We start from the raw sequence: 22,395 nt of genomic DNA, 5'->3' as shown, positions 1-22,395 counted from the left end.
CAACTTTCCACTATTAATCAGGTCTTCTTCAGACTTAGACTTGCAATTGAAATAGTCAAGGACCCAGAGCTTATACCTCTCTTGTCTGTGTTTTTCCAATTCAGAACAAAAGCTTTGCCCAACTCTGCCCCTAAAGGTTCTGTCCTGTTTCTACCCTTCTTTGCCAAACTCCTGTGACAAATTATCTGCACTCACATTTATTTTCAGCTCTTAACTTCCAATAATTCAGTTTTGGTCTCTATTGAGAATGTAATTAGGGGTCATTATCTACTCTGGAATAGGTGGATTCAAATGTCCCTTCTCAGTCTTGACTGGCATCCAGAGTCTCTTACTCAATTTGCTACTGCAAATCACACTCTAAAGGATGGGTCTTTTTTTTTTCAATAAGTTAAAAAAATTTTAATTTCATGATCAGTATAGCAACATTAATACAGTTCTACATAAAAGGCAGAAAAAGTCACCCACAATGCCACTACCCTTAAAAAAATAAAACATTTTTTAAAAGTTATGTTTATAAGGCACTAGCTCAATACATTATAGTTCATCTTGTGGAATGTTATGCAACATTTGAAAACAATGAGATAAATCTATGCATCTGAAAAAACTCCCATAGTAACTGTCAAGTGAAAATAGCATGGTGTATAACAATATCTATAATGCAATACTATTTTTGTATGTTTATAAATATATCTCATGCTGGGATAGGTATGCAAATTTTCTGGGAGGACATACAAGATACATTCAACAGCCACTACTTGTAGACTCTAAAAAAAGGGAATTGCTGATATGAAAAAAGATTTTACTTTATACTTTCCTGGATTGAGTGATTTGTTTACCATGTAATTTAAAAAATAACTACCATCTAAAAAAATTTTTTTAACGTTTATTTATTATTGAAAGACAGAGAGAGACAGAGTGTGAGCAGGGGAGGGGCAGAGAGAGAGGGAGACACAGAATCTGAAGCAGCCTCCAGGCTCTGAGTCATCAGCACAGAGCCTGATGCCGGGCTTGAACTCACAAACCGTGAGATCATGACCTGAGCCGAAGCGGGATGCTCAACCAACTGAGCCACCCAGGCGCCCCCCCTTTTTTTTTTTTAATTTTTTAACGTTTATTTATTAGTATTGAAATAAAAAATAACTACCATCTAAAACAAAAGCTATGTTTGTGCACAGTTTTTTTGGAAATAAATAAAACAGTTAAATGTCTACACATGCAACATGTGAAGTTCATTGCTTATGTAGTTGATATTCAAAAGAAGTTTATTACATTTGAAAAGTATTTGAAGATTAAAGACACAGAGAGATAAACCAAGAAACAGATTCTTAACTATAGAGAACAAATGAGGGTTAGCAGAGGGGGTGGGTGGGTAGGGAGATGAGTGAAGTAGGGGATGGGGATTAAGGAGTGCACTTGTTGTAATGACCACTGAGTGTTGCATGCAAGTGTTGACTCATTAAATTCACACCTGAAACTAACATAACACTGTATATTAACAAGTATTTGAAAGTAAATTTTACTTCATTCTGCACAAGTTCACAAAATTATATAACAGTTTTTGAGAAATGATAACCAAATGTACATTAAATGTTACTTGCTCATAGCTTAATAAATTTCAAAAGAAAAATTATACAAAATTCTGTCAACATTTTACAGCATATTTTGATATTTGATTTGGGAGGTCATTATATATATATTTAAATTTTTTAAGTGTTTATTTTTGAGAGAGAGAGACAGACAGACAGACCCCCAGTGGGAGAGGGGCAGAGAGAGATGGAGACACAGAAACCGAAGCAGCTCCAGGCTCTGAGCACACAGCCCGATGTGGGGCTCGAACGCACAAACTGCGAGATCATGACCTGAGCCGAAGTCAGATGTTTAACCGACTGAACCAGCCAGGTGGCCCTGCATGTCATTATATATTTTAATATGTATATAGGATACTACACAGGATCTCCTCTATGTATATAGAATACTGCAAAGAATACTACAAATGCCTAGAGCACAAAAGGCTCTTAAATTAGACCTGGGTAGCATAACACTCCAAACTGTATAAAGAATAAATCCACATCTAATTCTGCTTTCACTATTGCCCTCCCTGCTTACTTTGGCTTTGGCTTCTAGAAAACAGTAGAATGTCTGCTGATAAACCAGGTAAGGTCTGGTTTTCTTTCTATCTTCTTTAAGACACTTTTTTTTTTAAAGGTGAATTTTATGGTATGTGAATTATAACTCAATGAAAATAAAGAAAGATAATTTTCATGCTGGAAGGGGAAGAACAAACATAGGTAAGAAATTTGAAATTCCACAGAGGTGAAATAATATGAAGTATTCTGTCACTTTTAACAAAGCAAGATTTCTAGTCCCAAATACTGTAAGGCCAGTGTGATTATAAACCACGAATGAAAATATAAAAATTATTTTGACAGTGGGAAAAATGTCAGAAGGTGAGATGTACTGATTTTCAAGGGTGAATAAGGTCTTCTTTTAAAGATAGAAGATTGGTCAAACCTGTTTAGTTTGAAGTTGCTGCCTACCTCAAGAGTATTACTCTTTTCATTATAAATATTTGGTACTACTTCTTCACTCAAAAAGTGTTTTTGGCAGGGGTGCCTGGCTGGCTTAGTCAGTGGAGCATGCCATTCTTGATTTTGGGGTTGTGGGCTTGAGCCCCACATTGGATGTAGGGATTGTTTGGAAATAAAATCTTAAAAAGAAAAAAAAGTGGTTTTTGTGTGTGTGTAAAAAAATGAGATCCTAAAAATTATAGTCTGAAAATCTTCAGTGACCCCTGGGAGATTTTGGTATGAATTATTAAATGGTGTTAAAAAAATTTTTTTTTTAAAAAGAGGGGGTGCCTGCATGGCTCAGTTGGTTGAGTGTCCGACTCTGGATTTTGGCTCAGGTTGTGATCTCACGGGTTTATGGGTTCGAGCCTCACATCAGGCCCCACAATGACAATGTGGAACCTGCTTGGGATTTTTTTCTCTCCCCCTTTCTCTACCGCTCTGCAGCTCAAGCTCACTCTCTCTCAAAGTAAATAAATAAACTTAAAAAAAATTTTTTAAAGGTGTTTTATGAGCACTTAAAGGAATTGACTCTAGGAACCAATATGGATGCACTAAGGGCAAGTTCATTGACTGAACAAATATTTATTGTGCACCTACTTACTGGTCCTGGTTACTGTGCAAGGCACTCGGGATGAAGCAGAAAACAAAACAGGTATGTTCCTGCCCCTTGTGGAACTGAGGAAGACAAATGATAACAAAAATTATGGCATAATTACAACTTGTGATAAGTGCTATGAAAGAAAACATAGGGATTTATGTGAGCACATAATTAGAGGAACTGGCCTCATTGCAGGAGGGGGTGATGCTAGAGAAATCCTCTGTGAGGAGGCAGCATGTAATCAGAGCCCTGAAGGATGAATAGAATTTAGATAGGCAAAGTGTGGGGAGTGCTACAGAGAAAACCTGAAAACCACATGTGAAAAATGCATGAGGCAGCAATAAACTTGGCATTCTAGAGGAAGGAGAAAAAGCTGATGTGGCTGGAACAGTAAACAGGAGGTGAGTGCAAGAATGAGATTATCCAGGTAATTAGGGGCCATACCATGCAGGCTATTTCTTTCTTTCTTTCTTTTAAAGTTTTTATTTACTTGAGTACTCTCTACACCCCATGTGGGGTTCAAATTCACCACCCAGACATCAAGAGTAACACGCTCTTCCAACTGAGCCAGCCAGGAGCCCTGTGGCTATTTCCTTTTTTGAAATGACAGGACAGTAGATTAAAGAAATACAAAGACACACTAAATTTATTTTCAGCAAGCCATTTGATCAAAGCACTTGGAAAGAACCACAGTTACCAGTTTTATAACCAAATTCGGTCCAAAATCCACCCGCTTCTCCCCTACCTTCTGTTTCCTCCCTGGATGAGGCCACCACCATCTCTCTCCTGGGCCACTGTTTTCACTTTTACCCCCTCCCCTTGCAATCCATTCTCTGTACAGCAGCTGGAGTGATCTAAAAACTAAACTATACCATTTGAATTCTTTGCTTAAAATCCTTCAGTGGCTTCTCATTTGTAACAGGTTGGGCTCTCCACAGACATGGGGACCAAGCTTGGGATTCAAGATGTATATCAGGGTTTAACATCTCTGAATGGAAAGAAGAGGAAGCGGGACTCGGCAGAGGAAGAAATCAGTGATACACACCCAATAAAGCTTGGGCTAACCCACCAGGGAGCCCAGGAATGAGTGCGGTTGGTCAGAATTGTGCGGTGCAAGATCCAAATGATCCAAATGATTGAGCCTTTATATCCCCGCCCACTCAGTCACAGATACGGTCTGTTCTAAGTGGGGTATGCAGCAAGGCTGCAAGGCTGTCTGCACCTAAGGTAGACCTGAAAGAGCTGTCAGCTCAAGGCTCCTTGCTGACCACACTCTCCATTTCTGGGCATCAAGCACTTCCTTAAAGGGATATCTGGTTGTTGCATCTTCTTATCCATGTCAGCATTGCATTTAGACATGTAGGACTTCAAAACCCTGAATGATCTGGCTCCTGTCTACCTCTCCTCCACTTGGCTTCTGTTTACAATTGGCTCTAGGCACACTAGCCTGCCTGTTTCTTGAAGCTTATCCCCTCTTCAGGGTCTTTGTACTTGCCTCAGTGTTCTATTCCTGGCCTTCACGTTATATTCCTAGCTTCTTCTAAAGTTGTCTGCCTCCCTCCTCAGCATTCCCTATGATGTTGCCCTGCTTCACTTTCCTTATGCACTTACCTAACATTATCCAGAGTATTTGATTTTTGTTTACATTGGTCTCATCAACTAGAATGTAAGTTCCACGAGGGTATGGATCTGATCTGGTAGGTTCACTGCTTCGTCCCCAGTCAGTACCTAGAACATAGTATACCTTCGATAAATATTTGTTAAACTGAATTCAGATGAGGTGCAGAAATGCACGCTAAATGACACTACAGACAGTTCCATGTTAGATAATTGAACGACTCGCCCGAATACTATTTATTACTGCATTAAGATTAACCTGAAGAGAGATCTCTAATTGTCTGATACAAATCTGTCTGGTCTTGTCAAACGGATAAATGTCAATGATTTCTGTAGACAAAAATGGTGTGATCATTCAAATTTCTGACGTACAAATCTGGGAGTATTGGTGGTTAATGTATTGGATGACAGGTTTCAGATTCAAAAATACCTGAAGGTCCATCAACAACACAACAGGTAATTAGTTGTAGTATATTATTCATACAACGAATTATTGTGCAGCAATGAAAATGAGTGAACTACTGGTATCTGTCACACGGAGGAACCTCACTAAGGAAATGATGAGGGAAAGAAACCAGACACACAAAAAAAGAGTATGTCCTACATGATTCTGTATCTATATACTTCAAAATCAGGCAAAACTATTCTGTGGTTCTCTTAAGGAAGGAGGAAGAGAGCAATGGGAGGGACATGAGGAAAGCTTTTGAGGTGTTTATTTCTTGAACCAGTGTCTATTTCTTGACCTAGGTGGTGGTATAAATGTGTTTACTTTGCAATAACTCATTGATCTGTGAAGTTATGATTTATCCACATTTTTATATGTATATTATACACTTTTAAAGTTGAGGTAAAAAGGACCTGACAGGTATATTTAACCCTTCTTAAAAAATATTTATTATCTATTTTTGAGATACAGGGACAAAGCACAAGCAGGGGAGGGGCAGAGGGAGAGAGGGAGACACAGAATCTGAAGCAGGCTTCAGGCTCTGAGCTCTCAGTACAGAGCCGTATGTTGGGCTCAAATCTACAAACTGTGAGATCATGACCTGAGCTGAAGTCGGACGCTTAACTGACTAAGCCATGCAGCTGCCCCATTGTAGTTCCTGATTTTAAATGAAAGAGTTATAATATTTTGCCAGTTAGGATTATAATTGCTGTTGACTTGCAGTAAATAATTTTTATTATATTGCGACTATGTGGATGGAACTAGAGGGTATTATTATGCTAAGCAAAATTAGTCAGAGAAAGACAAATATCATATGACTTCACTCATATGAGGACTTTAAGACACAGAACAGATGAACACAAGGAAAGGGAAGCAAAAATAATATAAAAAACAGGGAGAGGGACAAAATATAAGAGACTCTTAAATATAGAGAACAAACAGAGGGTTACTGGAGGGGGTTTGGGAGGGGGGGATGGGCTAAATGGGTAAGGGCATTAAGGAATCTACTACTGAAGTCATTGTTGCACTATATGCTAACTAACTTGGATGTAAATTTAAAAAATAAAATAAATAATTTTTATTATATTTAAGTAGTTTCCTTTGATCTCTTGTTTCACAGGGGTTTTATTAGAATGACTGCTATAATACCTATTGCTGCAGGGATATAGGATAAAGAGTATTTTCATGTGTCACTATTGAAATACAAAGCATTACAGGCTCTTTAAAAGCAATCTGATCTGGCAACACCTATTATTTAAAAATACAAAAAATGGGGTGCCTGGGTGGCTCAATCTGTTAAGCATCCAACTCTTGATTTCAGCTCAGGTCAGGATTTCACAGTTGGTGAGTTCAGCCCTGTGTTGGGTTCCACACTGGACGTAGAGCCTACTTAAGATTCTCCCACTTTCTCTGCTCTTCCCCTGCTGGCAATCTCTCTCTCGAAAGAAAGAAAGAAAGAAAGAAAGAAAGAAAGAAAGAAAGAAAATATATACACCCCTTGGGGTGCCTGGCTGGCTCAGTTGGTAGAGCCTGCAACTCTTGATGTTGGGTTGTGAGTTCAAGCCTCATGTTGGGTGTAGAGATTGTTGAAAAATAAAATCTTTAAAATACATATATCCCTTGACCTACCAATCTCAGTTCTGGAAATCTATCCTACTAAAATAAACTACTAGTTTCAATAAAACTGTTGAAAAACATCATAGTACATAATGTACCAGGATATTTATTAGAGCAGTGTTTTCAGTGTTAACACATGCACACACATACACACATGTTGTAAATAGCATGCATGCCCATTGATAGGGGAATGGTTGCAAAAATTATAGTACATCCACATTTGGAACATCCATTAAAAGGAATGAATTTGATTTAGAAACTTAAATTTTTTTTAATGTTTATTTTTGAGAGAGAGAGATAGGCAGAGCGTGAGCAGGGGAGGGGCAGACACAGAATCCGAAGCAGGCTCCAGGCTCTGAGCTGTCAGCACAGAGCCTGACATGGGGCTCGAACTCACAAACCATGAGATCATGACCTGAGCTGAAGTCAGACGCTTAACTGACAGAGCCACCCAGGCACCCTGGAGATTGTTTTGTTTTGTTCTTTTTAATGTTTATTTTTGAGATGGGGGGGTGGCACAGAGAAGATCCAAAGCGGGCTCTGTACTGAGAGCAGAGAGCCCAATGTGGGGTTGGAACTCATAAACCATGAGACCATGACATGGGCTGAACTTGGACACTTAAGCAACTGAACCACCCAGGTGCCCCTAATTTAGAGAGATTTTAAACAAGAAATTGTTTTAAGTAAAAGTGAGAGGCAAAAATGTAGTCACTTCTTTTTTTCCTTTAAGTTTTTATTTGTATATTTTGAAGGGGGTAGGGGCAGAGAGAGAGGGAGGGAGAGAATCCCAAGCAGGCTCTGCACCGTCAGGGCAGAGCCCCACATGGGGCTTGAACTCATGAACAGTGAGATCATAACCTGAGCCAAAATCAAGGGTCACATGCTTAACTGCCTGAGCCGCGCAGGCACCCCTAGTCACTTCTTAAATTACAAAAAAAGTCTATAACAAATATGTGTACATTTGTATTTGTCTATGTGTTATTATAGAGCATGGAGAAAAATATTAAATAGGTTGATAAAATGGTTACGGAAGGGTTAGAACTGTTGGGGTGACAAAGGAGGAGAGATAAGGTGGGAGTCAAAGTGAAAAAAATAAAATAAGAGCTAAAGGTCTATATGAGTCATATACCAGGTGAAAAATCAAACAAAGTCTTAGGGACATTAATATATTGTAATGTGTCCAAATCCAAGGGCATAATAACCACAGTGTACTTTATGCTCTCCAAATCAAACCTAGATTGTTGTGTCAATTTCTGGACACCACACTAAAAATAAATATTTTTCCTGCCCCTCAAAAAATTGTTTTTTTGCGGGGGCACCTGGCTGGCTCAGTTGATGGAGCATCTGACTTTTGATCTCAGGTTCAAGCCCCACATTGGGCAAGGAGCCTATTTAAAAAAAAAAAAAAATTGTTTTACTTTTATAAGAGGAATGGTCAAGAATTAAGCAAACCTGGGTTTCAATTTCTTTTCAGCCACTTAATTAACTGTGTGACCTTGGCAAATTACTTAATCCCTCTATGCCTCAGTTTCTTCATTTGTACAATGGGGAAAATTATAGTTCCTATCTCTCAGGTTTATTATAGGATAATTCTATACGCATTCTAGGACTGGTATCTAGAATAAACCCCCCCAAAATAATTTAACTGTCAGATATTAAAGTAAATATTTATTGCAAAAATTAGAATCTACATAGAAGCAAGAAAATTTAAAAACAACCACAATCTTACCTTCCTAGATTAACTACTATTAACTTTTGGATGTTTGTCCATTATTCAGCGTGATCTGAAAAAACTATTATGAGTGATGAAACTTAGTTAGGACAAATTAGCAGCATCCAATGGTGCGTCATATGGACCAGGGGTAGACATATTCTGTGAAGCTGCAAAGAACCACAGCAAGCAGCAAGGGTTATGATGAGAGCTGTCCAGCAATTAAATGGGCTGTCCAACACCATGGCAAGTTCCTCATTATACTAAATAACTGAGTCTTGGCTGGTGACCATTTGTTAGAAAAAGTATGGAAGAAATGCTGGCTTTGGAAAACAGGTCAAGCCAAATGACTTCTAGAACTCTTCCTATCTCTAACATATGATCAAGAAATATTTTTTGGAGGAATGGATATATTAGACTCGCAGCCTTCATAAAACAATTTGTGTGGTTCTTACAGGTGGTAAGAAAAGTTCTAAGGTCCCATTAAAGTTAATAGGAAATTCCTAGCATAGGTCAGGCAGAGGAACTCTCCCTCGTACAACACTGAGGACGTGCAATTCCACCAATTAATTACATTCAAATGGAGAAAGAAATCTAAGGGAGGGGCAGGCCTGAAAAGAGTTACATCTTATCTTTAGGTACTGTTTGTCTGCTTTCTTAATACTCAGGGTCTCTTCCTTGGAACAGTTTCTGACCTGGCAGAAATTCATAGTAATTACTCAGGGGAAAGGAAAGGAGAAACCAACAAACAAAAAATACATTAATGTGGGTGGGTAAAAAAAAAAAAAAAATTAAGAACGTGGTGTTGGTGGGAGAGAAGACTAAAGGCCTATGTAAGACCCACCCAAGTGCTTTTGATGTTTGAGCAATTATTATCTTATTATTTTTCCTGCTATAGATGCAGCTGCAATTTATGTAACAGGATGTTTAAAAAGATTAAAGAGAAGCTGTAGTAGAGTTCTGAGGTGATAAGAGTCCCTGGAATATGTATTTATGGACGTTTAGAATATAAGTTCCTGTACGTTCTTAGAATAAACCATCTATTTGTTTTTCTTTTTTTTTAAAGAAACAAGTAAAATTTGTATTTCAATATGGCTGCTTCCTGGCCACAAGTGATACTGAAAAAAATAGAGCAAAGAGAGCAAACAAATAATAGAGCAAAGAAAGGTTAGTGATGGTTCAATCTGTTATCTGTGCTGTTTTTTAATCAGCTATGACTTTTATGTCCAAAATATTTTATCGCTATATTAAGATAAGTGTTTAGAATTTATTTGGATTAAACCTGTTCATCAGTAAATGGATTATTCTATTGCTCAAGCAGGAGAGTTGCATGGAATTTGTGACTATAATAACTCTGTCTGAATATGAAAGTTAAAGAAAGAAATAATTTTTGGTAGAAGAGCTTGTGGTATTGGAGTTGAGGTGAGTTAAACTGACTGGGTTAGAAGAGTGTGTTCTATAGGTGTCTCAAATACAGAGAATGACTCATTGGTATTCAAGACTTTCTGCCGTATGGGCTGCTGTCTTATCTTACATCTTAAATTGGCACCAGGCACCAAATAAGAAGAGCTTTGAGGCATAGTCTCAGAATTTCTGATTAGTCATGTAAAAGTTGCTTGTTAATTTTAATTCTTTCTCCTAGCAACCTAGGCCAACCTGGTGTGCACTTGTGTACTATCTGTACATATTTATTTATAATTTTTTCTGTTTAAGAATAAGTTGGAGGGACGCCTGGGCGGCTCAGTCGGTTAAGCATCCGACAGATCATGATCTCATGGTTTGTGGGTTCAAGCCTCGCGTCAGGCTCTGTGTTGACAGCTTGGAGCCTGGAGCCTGTCTTAGATTCTGTGTCTCCCTCTCCCTCCGCCCCTCCCCTGCTCACGCTCTGTCTCTGTCTCTCAAAAATGAATAAACATTAAAAAAAAATAAATAAATGAAGAATAAGTTGTAGACATGATGCCCTTTCCTCCTAAGTACTTTAGTGTGTATTTCCAAAACACAAGGACATTCTCTTTCACAACCCCAGTGTAATTATGCAAAGTAAGAAGTCAATATTGATTCAGTAATACTATCCAATCTATAGACCTCATTCCAACTTTGCTCAATTGTCTTGGTAATGTCCATTAAATAAAATTCCATACCATACACTGTTGTCAAGACCAACATTCAGTTGTCAAGTATCTTTAGCCTCCTTTAATCTAGACTAGATTTTCCATACTTTGTTTTTCATGACCGTGACATATTTGAAGAGTTATAGGCAAGTTGTTTGTAGTGTTTTTCAACTTGGGTTGTCTGATTTTTCCTCATGATTAGATTCAGGTTATGCATTCTTAGCAGAAATACCTCAGAAGTGTTGTTGTGATCTTCTCAGTATATAATATTAGTTGATTTGTTCCATTACAGTTGAATTTCCCTTTAATGACTTGGTTAAGGTTTTTCCACTTTAAAATTACTGTTTTTCTCTTCATCATTAACAAGTATCTTGTGGGGAGATACTTTGACACTATGTAACTATCCTATCCTTCATCAAACTTTATCCACTAGTTTTAGCATGCATGATGATTCTTACCTGAGTCAATTATTACCACGATGATTGCCAAATGGTGATTTCATAATTCTTTCATTCTTTTTCTGTTTTTTAGTTGGTGTTCTACTGTAAGGAAAAATGTACTTTTCTCCATGATTTGCTTGGGTGTTTATTTATACCTGTAGAGACTCATAGATTCCTATTCTATTCCATGGGTTATAATCTGTTACTGACACTATTTATTAGGATACTCAAATTGTCCCTGATACAGCTAGTGGGAGTCCCTTCAAACTGTCCTTTTGACATGTCCCTAAAATTCTTTGAGCTTCCTAACTTTATGACACAAGAAGATAGTCCAGGTTTTTCTAGTGTTTTCCTAGCACCAGCCTTGAAATCGGCCACTTTTCTAAGAAGCACTGGTTCCTTTGGTGGAGAACAGCGTTTAGAAAGACTTGGGTTCTATGTGTGTTAATTTGCACTAGTGTGTCATTGCCTATAGGTCCTCTCAGAGAACAACCTCCTCACTCCCCAACACACACACACACACACACACACACACACACACACACACACACTTAAAAACAATGGTTTCATACTGATATTTCCAATTCCAGTCCAGCACCGCGGGGTTCGTTCGAGCCTTCTCCCTTTCCATACACTTATAATCCCCTTCTATGACAGTGAGAAATCTGCAGAACCACAGTCTTAACTTCTACACTTAACCACTCCTACATGCACTCTTACCTTCCCACTTCACTTCAGTGCAATCTCTTGTTATCCTTAAGCCAAACTGTAAACACACACTGATACTGGGGCCGAAAGCACCTGAAGCACTGATAATTTCGCTACATTCCCAATGCTCAACTGAAGGGTAATGTCTCTTCTGCTTCTTTGGGGGGCCCTAATGTTGACTGATTTCTCTGGTTTTCAGCCTGTTAATGCTTACGATAGAAATTCCACCAGGAAAAAGCATTCTTCACTCCAAATTTTCTCCACATAGTGAAACAGCTAATCTGGAAGGGCTGCGTTAAGGTCCTGATGACTCAGAGATTTAATGGAAATTACTCTTTTGAAATTTACATGCCCTTTATTTTAGCTCCCTTTCCCTAGGATTCAAACATGAATCTGGTCTGTGCCCAGAATCACTCCTTTCTTATGGTCAACATTGTCCTGTGGTACTCTCTTCCATTAGAATGAAATTGTTCTTAATCTCTCACATATATGGAACCTTGGCAGACAGGTCCTCCAGGTACGTCTGAATGTGAGAATGTGTCAGCCTAAGTTCTCAAAACACCCCGTCACGTTCATTACACTCTTAAAATTACTGGCATTAATAGTTTAATTGAGAAACTCTCTTGAAGACTGAGGACTATACCATGGAAGCAGCGCAGAAATAAATGGACTGCAATCTCATCCCAAGGATCTTATTCAAGGAAAAGAACTCCTTCATGATTCTCCTGGCTGGCAGAGACAGAAGCCTGGAGAACTTTCAGTTTGAAGATGGCCCTGCACCATATTTGATCACAATGACACTATTGTCTGGCATGCCTCTTAGAACACCATCATCGGGGTACGGATGTTAAGTTGTTTTTCTAACAGTGCTAACAGACACCTAGTCTATCATCCCCTTATTTCTCTTGTTTTCAACTGGATGCCTCTGGAGGACTGGCCAGGTTAGCAAAGTAATCTGTGGCAATGAGACTGAAAGATATTAACTAATATTAACTAGTTTGTGTGTAGAATAAGCCCAAGAGTTAATGACCTTGATGTCATCATACCTTTCTCAATCTATTGAGCTAACTAGTCACAGACAGGTTACATTTGGCCATTTTATTACTAAATTGGTATTTAACAACAGACAATTACTTTACTTGAGTTGAGATAAAATCTCCTGATTACATGAATGAGATAATTCTGAATTAAAGCCAGAGGATACTAAATCTGCAGCGTTACAGACATTAACAATAGGAACTCTATCGTGGTTACTGAAATTGTTTCTTTTACTAGATGTGGCCCCCTCTCTATGATGAACTGTGAAAAGTCTGTTCTGCCAGTCTTCTTGCTGTTTTGTGGGTTTAGGATGTGGCTGTTATCTAGGCGTGTCCATGGGACAGGTGGGCTTAGGATCCTCCTACTCTGCCATCTTCCCGGAAGTCTTGTTTCCTTCACTAGAATGCAAGTTTCATGAGGGCAGGGAGCTTTGCTTTGTTCATTGCTCTATTCCCAGTACAAGTATGCCTGATTTGTAGTAGGAGCTCAATACATATCTGAACACATGAAAATGGTGGCACAATACAAAATGAAAAAGTATTAAAACTAAATCGTGAAGGAATTATTGCCCAGTTATAACTATTCCAAACAATATCCGTGAGAATGCTAAGGAAGAACTTGGCTACTATTAATGTGGCCTAAAGAATCAAACCTCCCCTCCATCTCCGGTAGTTCAAAGGCTGGGAGAGAGGAGAAGTCTTGCTAAGAACTTACCTAGATCCTTAAGGGAACATTTAAAAACTTTATGTGGTTTGGGGGGGCATGCCTGGGTGACTCAGTTGGTTAAGCATCCAATTCTTGATTTCGGCTTAGGTCACAATCTCGTAGTTTGTGGGATCGAGCCCTGTGATGGGTTCTGTGTTGAAAGCATGGAGCCTGCTTGAGATTCTCTGTCTCCCTCTCTCTGCCCCTCCCCTACTTGCATGTGCATGCACATGCGCTCTCTTGCTCTCTCTCAAAATAAATAAACATTACAAAAAATTTTTAAAAATTAAAAATAGTAAAAACTGTATGTGGTTTGGGATTAGCTAAGGGAGTGGACTGGTATAACTTGAAGACCCAAGGGGCAAAGTTTAAAAGCAGAAGGGGGAGAAAGGAGATATGTTCATATATTAAAAGTAATTAGGAAAATGTATATCTTCCTCCTTATGGGTTTAAATGTTTATTTATTTTAAGAGAGAGAGAGAGTGCATGTACATGTGAGTGAGGGAGGGGCAGAGAAAGAGAGGGAATCCCAAGCAGGCTCCATGCTGTCAGAGCAGAGCCTGATATTATGCTTGAACCCACAAACCATGAGATCATGACCTGAGCTGAAATCAAGAGTTGGATGCTTAATGGACTGAGCCACCCAAGCAGCCCTCATTTGGGTTTAGATGCAGGGATCTCAAACTCAAACGTTTTTCAAGATCAGGCCAGTATTTAAATGAGTGATGCAGCTGGATGTGAATAAGGAGAAAGAGTAGAGACTGGGGGGAAACAACAATTGCATGCCCCTTCTAAAGACATTACAAATCATTTGAAGACCATAACAACAACAACAACAACAACGAGATCAGATATGTCTGTAGGAAGAATTCACTATGTAGGCAGTCTGAGGGCTTTTGGTTGTATATTGTCTCCATGATTAACATTTGCCCTTGAAAGGTGTTTTGTGTTTGTGTGTGTGTGTGTCCATCTGTGTTCTAACAGTTACTAGCTAGACAATTTTAAGAACAAAGAGGCATATTTGCTACTCACAGCAGTGAGGAGACAAACAGGGATCACACTTGGAGGTCTTACGTGCCCACCTGGACTGTTCTGTAGGGCTCTAGCACCAAAGAACTGTGACTGGTCTGTGGGAGTTGTCTAAAGCATTTGGGCTGTTTTAACTGAATAACTCAGACCTGAAGAATGAACTACTGGAATAGTTCCTGGAATGAGACCAACTCCATGGGTGATGACTAGAGTTTGTCAAAGATAGGCAGACAGCCAAATAGCAGAGGTTAGGAAATGGCAGGGCTCTCAAACTTGAGGGTAGGGCAGAAAGATTATAAATTGGGTTATCTAGAAGGCAATCAATCTCCCAGCAAAGGTGTAATGTCTTATTCACTTTCCTGGGATGATGGGAAAGGTTATTTAGCTGAATTACCATTGATACACTGAACGTAGGATGTACAAAAAACATGTAACTTGATCAATTAGTATCACTATTCTCATTTTGTTCTTCAACCTCTGACTTTCCCTTATGGTGGGGGAGAGGTCAGGGCACTTAATTTTGCTGGCCTCCCTCCTGCAGTCTTTTGTGGGTCACTAGGCTGAAACCAGAGTGACATGAAAAATTCAAGAGTAGAATGTGGACTTCACTCTTGAAGCAGCAGGTTTATGTGGCCAGGAGTCTAAGTTTCTTATTAATGTATTAAGTGGAAGGCTTGATGCGATTTCCAGGAAGGTAGTTTAAGTAGAGTTCCTACCTATCAAATGCGCTGTGAGTTGGGTGATTATAGCAGGTTTCACATTCAGTTTACATTTTTTCCCCTTCCTACACTGTGATTTCCTTAAGTTAATCCAACCATTCATTAAGTCTAATAGATGTACACTACCTTGTGTGGTGGAGGTGTGGAGGATAAAGGGATGAAACTGTAAAGAGAAGCATGCCCTGCCTCACATTTAATCTTATGTTGCACCCATCACAGAAAACAACATCCTACAAGAGAACTGTGTCCAGGAGTTTGAGGCATTGATCTGTAGTTAAGTGAATGGTGGCACATGATGGAGCAAATGCCTGGTGAAGAGCATGTAATTTCCAAATTAGGAGAAGGATGCTCAGAAGGGACATAAACCAATACCCCTCTCCTTTCTCCACTTACACTAGAGGACAGAGGTCAGGATAATTTAAGTGGTAATTGTGTTATGCTCTGTTCTTTTCGTGTGCATTAAAATCATACAGGGATATGACTTGTTAATTACATTGGTAAGATTTCATAGATGGTGGATGGTAACTATTTGTATTTCAATAGCTTTCCCTCAGTTTAAAACGTGAAAATTAATAAAAAAGGCACCTCACTGAAGTGGACTTGGGAGTCTAGAATGGGAGCCTGGAAGGGGGTGCCCTACATTAATTACAAGAAGAACTGTCAATTACAGACCCCAAAAGAAGAATCAAAGGAAAGAATCATCAATCATACGCATTGCATCTCATGCAAGAAATCGAGTGCCCCAGCAACCCAACCAATGAGAAAGCATCATCACCCTGAACTCTTTCTTTCCTTCAATGGACTTTCATTCAAAACAACCCCGACCCCCAACCTCCTTTTCCTTCATAACATGAGGTTCATCTTTGTTTGTTGGAGTTGCCTATGGCTTTTCATATGTCGCATGCCCCGAATTGCAATTCTCCATTATTCCTGAATAAACCCATTTTGCTGGTAAAATAACTGACAATTTTATTTTTAAGATTAACAAACAGCTTTCCACATCTTTATTTTTTTTTTTAATTTTTTTCATGTTTATTTATTTTTTATTTTTTTAACGTTTTATTTATTTTTGAGACAGGGAGAGACAGAGCATGAACAGGGGAGGGTCAGAGAGAGGGAGACACAGAATCTGAAACAGGTTCCAGGCTCTGAGCTGTCAGCACAGAGCCCGACGCGGGACTCAAACTCACGGACTGCGAGATCATGACCTGAGCCGAAGTCGGCCACTTAACCGACTGAGCCACCCAGGCGTCCCTCATGTTTATTTATTTTTGAGAGAGAGAGAGAGAGAGAGAATGCAAGTGGGGAGGGACAGAGAGAGAGGGAGACACAGAATCTGAAGCAGGCTCCAGGCTCTGAGCTGTCAGCACAAAGCCCAATGTGGGGCTTGAACCCGCTAACTGTGAGATCATGACCTGAGCCAAAGTCACATGCTTAACCAACTAAGCTACCCAGGTGCCCCTCCACATCATTATTTTTAACAGAGCTTATGAGCTAAAATAATAAAAATTATATTTTACAAACTGAAAAATTTCTGAACTTCATAATCTGAGGAGTAAAGGATTTCTGAGAGAAGATATATAAAATCTGGACTTTCCCTGATAATTTAGCACATATAGTTGCCATAACTGGAGCACACTGGCAGACGCATGGACAAGTAAATACCTTCATACTCTTTAAGTAGTAATTACTTTTGGCCTTTTCTCACTTAGAGCTTCATTAATTAAGGATTGAGTTCATTTTTCTCTTAAAGATTCCCTTAAAGGTTAAAAAATTAGTTTAAATCAGGGGAAGGGTCAGACTGGCTACTTTTTCAGTTCTGGGTGGTTTTTATTAGGCAGCTCAAGAATCTACACTGGGACTGATACAGAGCCATGGGAGTGAGAAAGTTTCTGCTACTTTTTCCTCTTGCTTTCTAATCATTAAAAACTATTCACCAGGTTATTGCCAAGTAAAGACCAACCCTGCTGAAAGTCGTTGCCAACTTCTAGTCCTAAACGCCCAACTGCTGAACATAGTGTCTTCTGACTCCCCTATCAAAGATGAACGTGCAAAATATTCTGAGAGGCAAAACAAGTCATGTCTGTGCTCTTGAAGGAGGCCAGCCAAGGTGAACGAAGACCTCTGCTTTAAGGGTGAAGGCCATATTCCACTCTCAAGTGTTTCTATTGTTTCAGCCTGGTGAACTTTCACCCACAAAAATCTTTCTTTGAACAGTTGATCAAAAACAAGGTCTTTAATTTTTTTGGTTGTTTGTTTACTTACAGCTAAACCTTTAGACAGGAGGCCAACTCCCAGTGGTCAGTTTCAAATAGGTTAACTTTGGACTGAAGTGATTTTTTAAAACTCCGCAATTTTCTGACAGATGTGTGAGCGATGCCAGTATGCTTGACTTTATCTGCTCTTCTGAAGAGTTTCCTCCCTCCCAGGGAACACCTAAAGGGAGTAGTATGGAGTTAAGAGAACGAGTTTAATGGGTAATCTTTGTCCAGTCTTGTAATGAAAAGTGCAGTTGATTACATGATGACCCACAGATTTGGGCTGGCATGGTTAGGTCTTGCAGGTAGAAAGAAGAGAAGGAAGGATAGGGAAAGTCAGCACAGCCATGTTAAATGTGCCTCCATGTGCTTTTTTTCAACCTTTCTTATGAATCTCGCAGACATGTTTATCTACTGCTTTTTTGCATAGGACCAAGGGGTAATGTTATAAGGGAAAAGCAATTACGGACTTGTGCTTTAAGAATGTTATCTTCTTGGGCTTCCCAAAGAAAACTAATAAAGTTCAGATGCATACTTTGTCCAAGTACTTTGGTATTTTAGGAACCGTAAGAAAAGAATAAGGATTTTTTTTTTTTGGACCAAATGGGTGGTAGAACAAAGAGAAGAGCCTTTGTAAAATTCTATTTGAAAAAAATCATTTAGGGGCACCTGGGTGGCTCAGTCAGTTAAGCGTCCAACTTCGGCTCAGATCAAGATCTCAGGGTTCATGGGTTCGAGCCCTGTGTCAGGCTCTGCACTGACAGCTCAGAGCCTGGAGCCTACTTTGGATTCTGTGCTCCCTCTCTTCCTGCCCCTCCCCCACTTGTGTTCTCTCTCTCTCTCTCTCTCTCTCTCTCTCTCTCTCAAAAATAAATAAATAAAAACATTTAATGCCTTTAAAAAGAAAACAATCACTTAAACTTTGAACTGCTGGTTAAATAGGCAGATTAAGCAACTGATTTCTGTAATGCCACACTTATAAGTAGGTAATGTTTCCAAAACACTCCAGTATTTGGAATATAGTCCAGGGACTAGAAATCAATGAGTAAACAGACATCAAAAAGCACATGCATTTTGTTCTTTAGGAAGTCTAAGTGTTCTCACACAGTCATTTAATTATGCATAAAATAAAGATCAAGCACACAGACCAGAGATTACGATGGCAGCAGCAGAGTCCATTCAGATGATCTAGAAGATGGTGTAACCAGCTGCAGCTGTTTACTCCAGACAATAACTCTAGGGGTTTTAATAATGATGATAAAACAGCTACTATTTACTCAGTGCTCTTCATGGTCTACCAGGCACTACTCTATGCAGTAGGTACATATTACCCCCAATTTACAGTTGAGAAAACTGAGACACAGATTAAATAACTTGACATGCTATAATGGATAGAGGCCAGTTCAAACCCACCTCCGTCAAACTTCAAAACTTAAGTCTTACCTATTTTGTTTTATTGCCCTATATTCCAATCCTAATTCTTTCCTAACATATTTTCAAAAGAAGACATCTATATGCCATATTATCTGATAAACAGCACAGGGAACTATGTAATATGTTTTAAGACATTTTAAATCTAATACAGGGGCACTTGGGTGGCTCAACCAGTTAAGCGTGTGACTCTTGGTTTTGGCTCAGGTTATGTATGATCTCATGGTCTGTGAGTTTGAACCTCTAATCAGGCTCTGTGCTGACAGTGTGGAGCCTGCTTGGGATTCTCTCTCTCTCCCTCTCTCTCTGCCTCTCCCCTGCTCATGCTCTCTCTCCTTCTCTCAAAATAAGTAATCTTTAAAATTATTTTTAAAATCTAATCTAATGCATATAAATTTGTTGGTATTTAAACAGTAAGTTTCGAATATCTGGAAATTTCATTTATATGGAAGACGAGACAACTCCTTTATTAATTCATGAAGGTTTATAAATCAAACCTTCAGTGAAGGTTTGATTGCATATCTTCTATGTTTGTCTCAACCACGACTTAAACGACATTCTTTTTTTTAATATTTATTTATTTTTAGGAGAGCACAAGTCAGGGAGGGGTAGAGAGAGGGGGACAGAGGATCCAAAGCAGGCTCTGTGAGGACAGGCTGACAGCAGCGAGCCCAAAGTGGGGCTCCTACTCATGAGCTGCAAGATCATGACCTGAGCTGAAGTCAGATGCTTAACCGACAAAGCCACCCAGGTGCCCCTTAAAGGACTTTCTTTATCCAAAACTCCTTCCACTCTGGGGTGATAAACTTGCTGCGGTTCACATGGGACCTTTCATAGTTTTAGCAAACTAACTCCCACACTCCTTGGGAAAATCAGGACAGTTGGTGGCTCTAGCTTCACAACACATAAGGGGTGCTTTAAAGGGGCTTTTGGATGGGGGCGCCTGGATGGCTCAGTCGGTTGAGCGTCAAACTCTTGATTTCGGTTCAGGTCATGATCTCGTGGTTCATGGATTAAGTCCCTAGTCAGGCTCTGTGCTTATATCACAGAACCTACTTAGGATTCTCTCTCTCCCTCTCTCTCTGCTCCTCTCCTGCTTGCTCTCTCTCACTTTGAAAATAAATAAACTTAAAAAAATAAATAAATAAAGTTGCTTTTGGATGATAGTGGTGATTACAAATAGGATCTGATAGGCTTAAGACCTTTCTTAGGGAGAAAGTAGTTCAGTTTCTGTTTCTGTGGGAGCACCTCAAGTGGTGGAGAAACTTCTCCCTGAAACCTCATTTCATTTTTAGTTTGCCAATTTTATACACTTCTTCTGCATTCTGAACTAAAACTCTTATCTCACTGAAGCTTCCACCCACTTTTCTTATTCCACCCCTTGCTACCATATGAAATGAACCAAATCCTTTCCCCATGTGATTGCACATGAAATATTTAAAGAAATCTATCATGGCCCCAATATTTTCACCTTCAAACAACACACCTCCAAACCATTCAACATTTCTCATGCTCTTTTACCATGATTACTCTCTTCTGAATGCAGTATGGCCATATTCAAATTGTAGCCTCTGAAATTGTAGCTTCCAGAAATCTAATCAGCAGAGCAGAGTGGATAGGTCATCTCCTTCATCTAGAGTCTAGGCTTCCTTTAATTCAGCGTGACACCTTAGTATTTTTCTTGGCAGTCATTAACTTAGATTAAGTTCTTATCTACTAAAACTTCTAAGCAATTTTCTTATATACTTTTAGGCTATATTGTTTATATTCTGTATATGCAGTTATTTTTTCCCAGCTTGAAGTACAGGATCTTACATTTAACTCTGCTAAACTTAACTTTCAATCCCTCATCCTTTTTTAAAAATCACCCATTCTCAAATTATTTTGATGAGCATATTTTTGTGTCAATGATAGAGTTGTTAAAAAGACATGGCCTTCGTTGGCAATCTTTCTTTATGTTTGTATTCATCTGCTAACATTAGTTACCATAATTTAACCCATTTGTAGCTAACCTAATTTACAAATAACAACACATATTTTCTTATTTAATCCCATAAAAAAGGAGTGGGATAGGAAAGTGAAGTCAGCCACAATGGAAAATGCTTTGTGACGGGGTGCCTGGGTAGCTCAGCTGGTTAAGCGTCCGACTTCGGCTCAGGTCATGATCTTGCCAGTCCCGAGTTCAAGCTCTGCGTCCGGCTCTGTGCTGACAGCTAAGAGCCTGGAGCCTGTTTCAGATTCTGTGCTTCCCTCTCTGTCTCTGCTTCTCCCCCACTCACACTCTGTCTCTCTCTCTCTCAAAAATAAATAAACATTAAAAAAAAAATTTTTTTTTAAAGAAAATTCTTTGTGACAAAGAAGTATTTGCTACTTCTGTCAAAACTGTGGGATTGCTTTCTTAGCCCCATGCTCTCAGCCACAGATGGCATGTCCCAATGTAATTCTCCACTTTACTTACTGGGCTTGGCGTTGAGTAAGTTTTGGTTATTAAGGAAGATCAAATCTTCTCTCAAAGAACAACGATTTGCCCTTCTTAAGAATGTTAAAAAAAATAAATCACAGATTTTTCAGTTCAAAACAGGAGTCCTGAATAGGCTTAGGAATAAATATACAGACTTCCAAATTTATTCCTTTAAAGGAGGCAATACTTTCTGGAAGCGCAAGGTTTGCTGTGTTGGTTAAACCATCAGAGACGGTTTAAGCTAGTAGTCAAATACATTGGCTTTGGCCTGGGTCAACTCTCAGTTCTAGCACTTGCCAACTGTTTGACTATGGACAAATATATTCATGCTTACCACAGTGTCTAGCATCTAGTAAGAGCTCTAAAAATATGAGTAGCTACTGTTTATTAAGCAACATTTTATGTCAGGTGTTACATAAGGCCTAGTACACATAAAGTGCTTAACATGCTGTCTTATTGTCTCCTAACAATTCCATGAAGTAGACACTCCTGTTATGCCCAAATTACAGATGAGAAAATTGAGGCACAGAAAGATTACACAATTTGCTTAAGTTAAACATGAAAGATAGGACTTATACCAAGTCTATCTGACTCCAGACCAGGATCCCAAATATAATTCTATCCTGCCAGTCCCTGAATATAGACAAAACTCCCACTAGTCCTGATAACATCAGCAGTTTGAGTAGTAAGGATATGACCACTGGCCAGTTAGGGAGTTTCTAGGAACTCCCAAAGGTCCTCCATTGGTATGGTCTTATCTTTCATCAGAGTGAGGTTCTGGTCCTCAGCCGTATAGGCTTAGAAATCCAATATGCTAACACACAGACTATAAATTCATCTCCCAAAGCAGACTCATGCTCCCAGAGCCTGGTGTTCAAAGCCACAAGTTTGTCCATAATGAACATTATGAATATAAACAGAAAATGATATAATAGCC

This window comes from Acinonyx jubatus, chromosome C1 (assembly GCF_027475565.1).
Source record: "Acinonyx jubatus isolate Ajub_Pintada_27869175 chromosome C1, VMU_Ajub_asm_v1.0, whole genome shotgun sequence".
Lineage (NCBI taxonomy): Eukaryota > Metazoa > Chordata > Mammalia > Carnivora > Felidae > Acinonyx > Acinonyx jubatus.
Note: the sequence above shows the minus strand (reverse complement) of the source record.